The following is a 9,018-nucleotide window of genomic DNA, read 5'->3' on the forward strand; positions in this document are numbered from 1 at the left end:
CTTTATAGGTTCATGATCATGTGGAGTCACAAAATAAATATAAAAATTGAAAACGGAATCAAAAATAGCAAAAGAAAAATCACACCCTGGAGGAAGCATCTGCCTGGCGTTCAACGCCAGAACAGAGCATGGTTCTGGCGCTGAACGCCCAAAATGGGCAGTATCCTGGCGCTGAACGCCCAGAACAAGCATGGTTCTGGCGTTCAACGCCAGAAATGGCAACAAATGGGCGTTGAACGCCCAAAATGGGCACCAACCTGGCGCTGAACGCCCAGAGTTGTGTGCAAGGGCATTTTGCATGCCTAAATTGGTGCAGGGATGTAAATACCTTGACACCTCAAGATCTGTGGACCTCACAGGATCATCTCAGGATCTGTGGACCCCACAGGATCCCCACTTTCCTTCCTCATAATCCTAGTTTTTTTTCCACATCTTCTTCTTCATCTATTCCTTCTTCTTTTGCTCGAGGGCGAGCAACATTCTAAGTTTGGTGTGGTAAAACAATTATGTAAAGGATCTATAGCTCAGTGGTAGAACATGTGGCTGCAAATCAAGAGATCTCTGAGATACCTCAGGGGATGCACTTCCCTCCACATAGTTATTGGAAGCAACTGAGGATAGAAATACCAAAAATCACTAGGAATCAAGCCACAAAGGCAAGGAAGAGACATAGAAGAGCTCAAAGACAACATTGGTTCCTCAAGAAGGAAACGCCACCAGCACTAAGGTGGATTCATTCCTTGTTCTTATTTCTTCTGTATTTCGTTTTCTATGTTATGTGCTTATCTATGTTTGTGTCTTCATTACATGATCATTAGTAGTTAGTAACTATGTCTTAAAGTTATGAATGTCCTATGAATCCATCACCTCTCTTAAATGAAAAATGTTTTAATTCAAAAGAACAAGAAGTACATGAGTTTCGAATTTATCCTTGAACTTAGCTTAATTATATTGATGTGGTGACAATGCTTCTTGTTTTTGGAATGTATGGTTGAACAGTGCATATGTCTTTTGAAGTTGTTGTTTAAGAATGTTAAATATGTTGGCTCTTGAAAGAATGATGACTAGGAGACATGTTATTTGATAATCTAAAAAATCATAAAAATGATTCTTGAAGCAAGAAAAAGCAGCAAAGAACAAAGCTTGCAGAAAAAAAAATAGGCGAAAAAAAAATAGAAAAAGCAAGCATAAAAAGCCAAAAGCTCTTAAAACCAAGAGGCAAGAGCAAAAAGCCAATAACCCTTAAAACCAAAAAGCAAGGGTAAATAAAAAGGATCCCAAGGCTTTGAGCATCAGTGGATAAGAGGACCTAAAAGAATAAAATCCTGGTCTAAGCGGCTAAACCAAGCTGTCCCTAACCATGTGCTTGTGGCGTGTAGGTGTCAAGTGAAAACTTGAGACTGAGCGGTTAAAGTCAAGGTCCAAAGCAAAAAAAAAAAAAAAAAGAGTGTGCTTAAGAACCCTGGACACCTCTAATTGGAGACTTTAGCAAAGCTGAGTCACAATCTGAAAAGGTTCACCCAAATTATGTGTCTGTGGCATTTATGTATCCGGTGGTAATACTGGAAAACAAAGTGCTTAGGGCCACGGCCAAGACTCATAAAGAAGCTGTGTTCAAGAATCATCATACTGAACTAGGAGAATCAATAACACTATCTGAACTCTGAGTTCCTATAGATGCCAATCATTCTGAACCTCAATGGATAAAGTGAGATGCCAAAACTATTCAAGAGGCAAAAAGCTATAAGTCCCGCTCATATGATTGAAGCTCTCTTTCATTGATAGTTTGGAATTTATAGTATATTCTCTTCCTTTTATCCTATTTGATTTTCAGTTGCTTGGGGACAAGCAACAATTTAAGTTTGGTGTTGTGATGAGCGGATAATTTATACGCTTTTTGACATTGTTTTTAGTATGTTTTTAGTAGGATCTAGTTACTTTTAGGGATGTTTTCATTAGTTTTTATGTTAAATTGACATTTCTGGACTTCACTATGAGTTTGTGTGTTTTTCTGTGATTTCAGGTATTTTCTGGCTGAAATTGAGGGACTTGAGCAAAAATCAGATTCAGAGGTTGAAGAAGGACTGCTGATGCTGTTGGATTCTGACCTCCCTGCACTCAAAGTGGATTTTCTGGAGCTACAGAACTCAAAATGGCGCGCTTCTAATTGCGTTGGAAAGTAGAAATCCAGGGATTTCCAGCAATATATAATAGTCCATACTTTGGCCAAGAATAGACAACATAAACTGGCATTCAACGCCAGCTTTCTGCCCAAATCTGGCGTCCAGCGCCAGAAAAGGATCCAAAACCAGAGTTGAACGCCCAAACTGGCAAAAAAATTGGCGTTCAACTCCAAGAAGGACCTCTACACGTGCAACACTCAAGCTTAGCCTAAGCACACACCAAGTGGGCCCCGAAAGTGGATTTATGCATCAATTACTTACTCATGTAAACCCTAGTAGCTAGTTTATTATAAATAGGACCTTTTACTATTATATTAGAAGTCTTTTTTGACCATCTTTGGACGCCTGGTTCTTAGATCAGAGGGGCTGGCCATTCGGCCATGCCTGGACTTTCACTTATGTATTTTCAACGGTAGAGTTTCTACACTCCATAGATTAAGGTGTGGAGCTCTGCTGTTCCTCAAAGATTAATGCAAAGTACTACTGTTTTCTATTCAATTCATCTTGTTTTGCTTCTAAGATATTCATTCGTGCTTCAATCTGAATGTGATGAACATGACAATTATCATCATTCCCTATTAACGCGTGCCTGACAACCACTTCCGTTCTACCTTAGACTGAATGAGTATCTCTTAGATCTCCTAACCAGAATCTTCGTGGCGTAAGCTAGAATGATGGCGGCATTCAAGAGAATCCGGAAGGTCTAAACCTTGTCTGTGGTATTCCGAGTAGGATTCAATGAATGAATGACTGTGACGAGCTCCAAACTCGCGATTGCGGGGCGTTAGTGACAGACGCAAAAGGATAGTAAATCCTATTCCAGCATGATCGAGAACCGACAGATGAATAGCCGTGCCGTGACAGGGTGCGTTGATCATTTTCACTGAGAGGATAAGATGAAGCCATTGACAAGGGTGATGCCTCCAGACGATTAGCTGTGCCGTGACAGGGCATTGGATCATTTTCCCGAGAGATGACCGAAAGTAGCCATTGACAGTGGTGATGTATCACATAAAGCCAGCCATGGAAAGGAGTAAGACTGCCTGGATGAAGATAGCAGGAAAGCAGAGGTTCAGAGGAACGAAAAGCATCTCCATTCGCTTATCTGAAATTTCTATCAATGATTTACATAAGTACCTCTATCCCTATTCTATTATTTATTTTCGAAAACCCATTACTGTTTTATATCCGCCTGACTGAGATTTACAAGGTGACCATAGCTTGCTTCATACCGACAATCTCCGTGGGATTCGACCCTTACTCACGTAAGGTATTACTTGGACGACCCAGTGCACTTGCTGGTTAGTTATGCGAAGTTGTGAAGATATGTTTAGACCATGGTCCTGTGCATCCGTTTTTGGTGCCGTTGCCGGGGAATCAATTTCGAACAACAATTCACAACCTGAGTAGCAATTTCGCATACCAGGCCACTATGGCAAATTATATATCATTTCGAAGCCCCAGACGTTAGATTTCCAACGCAATAAGAACCGCATCATTTGGATCGCTGTAGCTCAAGTTATAACCATTTGAGTGCGAAGAGGTCAGGCTGGATAGCTTAGCAATTTCTTCAATTTCTTGTATTCCTTCCACTTTTGAATGCTTCCTTTCCATCCTCTGAGTCATTCCTGCCCTGTAATCTCTGAAATCACTTAACGCACATATCAAGGCATTGAATGGTAATAAGAGAAGATTAATATTAGCAAATATAAGGCCAAAGAAGCATATTTTCAATCATAGCACAAAATCTGGAAAGAGAATGTAAAACTCATGCAAATAGTATGAATAAGTGGATAAAGAGTTGATAAAAACTACTCAATTGAGCACAAGATAAACCATGAAATAGTGGTTTATCAGATGCCCTAAGTTATTCTCATCATTCCCATGATCTTCTCTGTATTCATTCTCATTCCCGTTTCTCACTCCAAGACGTTCAACAGCCCTAACCGCTACTACCGCAGCTTCACGCACTACTTCAGCCACGTTGTTCATGGTAGCCATAAACGTTTCCTGTTCCCTCTTGTAGTTAACATTAGGAATTCCTTCCTGTACGCCTCGTCTCTGTGATCCCATTGTGGTCTTGTTCACACCAAACAATCGTTGTTAAGGTGATCAGTCTTAACACTTCAACTCAAGTGTGAACATTCCCAAAATGAAAACACAGAAACAATCATGCAACATATATCACTAGGATATCCTATACGCATAAGACACACAACAGAGTATGCAATGAAGCATAGTCAGTCCACTCCCCAGGCTCTACTACGAACGAACTGCTCTGATACCAAATTGTAATGACCTATTTTTCAGTATGTATAGATCATACCAGAAACTGAGCGTTACCAACTTGTCTTCCTAATTATTATCGATTATTTATTATATGAGCCTGATTCGCTATTAAAAACGTAGTTAACTTGCGGGCTATTTTTTTTTTGAAAACATTTGGATTAAAAACAGAATCATTCATAATCAATTCACAACTGATAACGGATAAAACAGAATAACCACACATAAATACATCACAAGCAGTTGACAATATTCGGTGATCCAGCCTTTGTTTAAGTATAGACTTTTAGTTAGGACACCCCTAGATATAGCTAGATAATAACTATATACATGTATATACATACAACATCCCAGGCACTAACCTGTTCAAGAAGTCCCTAAGCTGGTGCCCAGGCTAGCCTAGACTCTATACTCACCTAGTCCCTCTAAAATACTAAAGCGAAGGAAAGTACGTTCTAAGTCTTCAAAACTCAAGTCAGGTGGAACGTCATCGAAAGGTAGAACATCATCTGTTATTCCTCTACACGATTAGACATTGCCATATGACGTCTCTCTGGTACCTCATCAAGTAGCCACACAACAGGAGTCTCGTACACAGGATTTAGGTTAAAGTTCACGTACAAACGGGGTGCAGACATTGGCTGGTCTCACTGTATATACATATAAATAGAGAACGAAATTCACCCTAGACTCAGAAGACTATCTAGAGCGGAATGCTTCTTGCAGAACCATCATCAATGAACTACGGTAAGGTACTCTTACTTCCATCTGAAGGGGGAAGGGAGAGAGAAGGGGTAAGAACTGGGGAGTTCTTAGTAGGGCCGGGGTTATTAGTTAAGTTCATTAATTCCGTGTTGTTTAGCAGACGAATAGCAAAATACCGAGAAGTAGTGAACAGAAGATACAGATAAGTAGAGAAAATAGAGAAAACATAAAGCAGAACACAAACAAAAGAATACAAGAAAATAAAACGCAAATACAAAGAATAGAATACAAACAAACAGAGCATACATTCATTCAATAATCATAACAGAGGAAATGCACAACCAAGTATGACGCATGTCTGTCCTATGCAGGCCATGAGCTCATGTGTCGGTTTATCCCCTGCATCCCGATATTACCTAGGAGCTAGTCCTAGATATGGCTTCCCATTGTGTCCTTCGTGCATACGTGTCAGTGGTTAAGAATACCACTCCTTCGTGACTACCAGAAGTCGGCACAAAGCTCGACCGCATAATATATGCAAAAGGGGAAATAGTGATCCTCAGTTCGTGGGCGTCCCTGAGATCAACACACAAACAAAACAAATATCCTCAGTTCGTGGGTTTCCCCGAGATCACTATACAAATAAAACAGAGATCCTCAGTTCGTGGGTTATACCCGAGATCAGCACACAACAACACCACGATCCTCAGTTTATGGGTTATACCTAAGATCAACATATAACAGTTAGTGGGTTATTCCCGTAATCAATGATTATCAATTCGTGGGTTTTTCCTGCAAACGAAATAGTTAACAGTTCATAGGTTTCCCCGAGACCAATGATCATCCAATTCGTGGGTACTTCCCCTATTTAACAATATCAGTTCGTGTGTTTTACTGCTCTTCTCTCTCAGTCTCTTTACTCTGCTCTGATTACTCTTTTCTCTGTATCTATATTACCCTTTTTCTCTTTACCTCTTTACTGTAGTCTGGTTACTCTGTTTTCAGTGTTTCTCTACTCTGCTCTGATTTCTCTCCTTAACGTATGTATTTAAAGCTTATGTAAATTTTGGTATGAATAGTTAGCCTGTCCCAAGTATAAGTTCATTAATTCTATACTAAAACAGTTTAACTTTTCATATAATACCTAACCCTAGTCGCAACTTAAGGACTAACTATGTTGCCCTAGTTCGTTCACTAGTCTCTGTCTATTTTTGTGTCGTTAAAACTTTAAAGACTTTTCTTTGGTTTTTATCTTTTCTTTATCTTTTTATCTTTCCTTTATCTTTACCTTACTAACATGTTATTACCACACCCTAAGTGTTTTATGAAGGTAATTATCAGATTCTACGCTTAAAGTTGTCTTTCTAAAGCTTTTACAGAAAACTGCCTTTTTCGCATTATTTTATTATTTTTATTAAAATATTATTTTTAATTAAATATTATTATTTAATATTTTATTATTATTTATTATTTTATTACTAAATTTTCAAAAATTACCTTGCCTTTACCTTTTAACCTTTAAAATTAACTTTTTACCCCGGTAACTTTTAATATTTCTACTTTAACCACCCTAACCTTCAGAAATTACAAAATAACCCCTCAAACACCAAAATAATTATAACCTTGCCCTTTTTAAGATCTAAGGCCTGTTCTTCCATGTTTTTCATCACACTCAAAGTGTTCTTTGTGTTCTTCGTAAATTCTTCAGATTCTTTCTCTATTTTTACCCGTTTTTCAATCTTTTCATCAACCTATTTTTAGCATAATTCTAAATAAAATTGCAGCCACTAAAGCCCCATATTTTCCCCTTGATTACAACACAAATTCAATACCAATTTAAGGGTTAGGGTTCGTTTTTCCAGTTGCCCCCAAGAACAAAATTCATAGCTTGAATATCATCAAATTTCATCAAATTTTCACCAAAATTTCAACAAGAATCACTCATATAAATCATCAATTTCAAGCACAGCCAAACCATATCATAATCACACAACTCAAACACAATCAATCAAGATTAAATTCGTCAAACCCTACCTGGTTTTGTTGCTCCTAATTCGGTTATACTTTCAGGTGGTCCTTAAGCACCTTTTCCTCCTAAATCACATCAAGAACAACTTTAAATCCAAAAACCCTAAACTGACCAAATCATGCTCACCATGTTAGAAAGGGATATCTCACCTTAGACTTGCTGGAAATTAATGTTTCTTGGCCCTCAAGTCAAGTTAAGCATGATTCCTAAGGAAGAACATCAAGAAAACACATGTTTAAGCCTGTTTCCTTGAAACCGAATTGAAGAGGGAGGGTGATGAGCGGATAATTTATACGCTTTTTGGCATTGTTTTTAGTATATTTTTATTATGATCTAGTTACTTTTAGGGATGTTTTTATTAGTTTTTATGTTAAATTCACATTACTGGACTTTACTATGAGTTTGTGTGTTTTTCTGTGATTTCAGGTATTTTTTGGCTGAAATTGAGGGACTTGAGCAAAAATCAGATTCAGAGGTTGAAGAAGGACTGTTGATGCTGTTGGATTCTGACCTCCCAGCACTCAAAGTGGATTTTCTGGAGCTAGAGAACTCCAAATTGCACGCTCTCAACGGCGTTGGAAAGTAGACATCCAGGGCTTTCCAGCAATATATAATAGTCCATACTTTGACCAAGTTTAAATGACGCAAAATGGCGTTGAACGCGAGTTCTACGCTGTAGTCTGGAGTTAAATGCCAGAAACACGTCACAAACCAGAGTTGAACGCCAGAAACACATTACAACTTGGCGTTCAACTCCAAAAGAAGCCTCTACACGTGTAAACTTCAAGCTCAGCCCAAGCACACACCAAGTGGGTCCCGGAAGTGGATTTATGCATCAATTACTTACTTCTGTAAACCCTAGTAACTAGTTTAGTATAAACAGGACTTTTTACTATTGTATTTAAATCTTATGATCTTTGGATTATCTTTTGATCTTCGGATCATCTTATGATCTTTGGATTATCTTTTAATCTATTGATCATGTTTGGGGCTGGCCATTCGGCCATGCCTGAACCCTTCACTTATGTATTTTTCAACGGTAGAGTTTCTGCACTCCATAGATTAAGGTGTGGAGCTCTGTTGTTCCTCATGATTTAATGCAAAGTACTACTATTTTATGTTCAATTCAACTTATTCCGCTTCTAAGATATCCATTTGCACCCAAGAACATGATGAATGTGATGATTATGTGACGCTCATCATCATTCTCACTTATGAACGTGTGCCTGACAAACACTTCCATTCTACATGCAAACAAGCTAGAATGAGTATCTCTTAGATATCTAATACAGAGGACCGAGTCCGAGATATTAGAATCTTCGTGGTATAAGTTAGAACCCATGGATGGCCATTCCTGAGATCCGGAAAGTCTAAACCTTGTCTGTGGTATTCTGAGTAGGATCTGGGAGGGGATGGCTGTGACGAACTTCAAACTTGCGAGTGCTGGGCGTAGTGACAGACACAAAAAGATGGTGAATCCTATTCCAGTATGATCGAGAACCTCCAGATGATTAGCCGTGCCGTGACAGAGCATTTGGACCTTTTTCACAGAGAGGATGGGATGTAGCCATTGACAACGGTGATGCCTTACAGAAAGCTTGCCATGGAAAGGAGTAGAAAGGATTGGATGAAGACAGCAGGAAAGCAGAGGTTCAGAGGAACGAAAGCATCTCTATACGCTTATCTGAAATTCTCACCAATGATTTACATAAGTATTTCTATCTTTATTTTCTTTTTATTTATTATTATTATTCGAAAACTCCATAACCGTTTGATATCCGCCTGACTGAGATTTACAAGATGACCATAGCTTGC

This window comes from Arachis ipaensis, chromosome B9 (assembly GCF_059453495.1).
Source record: "Arachis ipaensis isolate K30076 ecotype BB chromosome B9, ASM5945349v1, whole genome shotgun sequence".
NCBI lineage: Eukaryota > Viridiplantae > Streptophyta > Magnoliopsida > Fabales > Fabaceae > Arachis > Arachis ipaensis.